The sequence below is a fragment of the Orycteropus afer genome, unplaced genomic scaffold (genome assembly GCF_000298275.1).
Source record: "Orycteropus afer afer isolate SDZICR_OR568_19922 unplaced genomic scaffold, OryAfe1.0 scaffold00105, whole genome shotgun sequence".
NCBI classification, from domain to species: domain Eukaryota; kingdom Metazoa; phylum Chordata; class Mammalia; order Tubulidentata; family Orycteropodidae; genus Orycteropus; species Orycteropus afer.
Window position 1 is genome coordinate 8,525,254 of NW_006921692.1, and position 565 is coordinate 8,525,818.

Consider the following 565-nt stretch of genomic DNA (forward strand, 5'->3'; position numbering starts at 1 on the left):
TACCTAAACTAACACAGACTGATGTGGAAAAGTTGAACAGGTCCATCACAAAAGAAGAAATTGAACAGGTCATCCAAAAATTACCAACTAAAAAAAGTTCTGGCCCAGATGGTTTCATCGGAGAATTCTACAAAACATTCAGAGAAGAACTGATACCAATCCTACTCAAACTGTTGCAAAACACAGAAAAGGATGGAATCCTCCCTAACACATTTTATGAAGCAAGGATAACCTTGATAGCAAAACCAGGAAACACATCACTCTAACGGAAAACTACAGACCAATATCCCTCGTGAATATAGATGTGAAAGTCTTCAACAAAATCCTAGACAACAGACTCCAACCACATATCAAGAAAATAATTCATTATGACCAAGTGGGGTTCATGTCAGGTATGCAAGGATGGTTCAACATTAGAAAAACAATCAACTTCATCCATCATGTAAATAAAACAAAGGAGAAGAACCACATGATCATATCAATGGATGCAGAAAAGGCATTTGATAAAATCCAACACCCATTCCTCATCAAAACTCTCAGCAAAATAGGAATAGAAGGGACATTC

At 36.8% G+C, this 565-nt stretch overlaps 1 protein-coding gene across 1 annotated transcript in view; it reads right to left on the reverse strand.

Annotated features, from left to right (window-relative positions):
• Positions 1-565, reverse strand: part of RASA1 (RAS p21 protein activator 1) — a 196,979-nt gene that overhangs the window by 84,214 nt on the left and 112,200 nt on the right. The gene's annotated exons all lie outside the window — the stretch shown is intronic.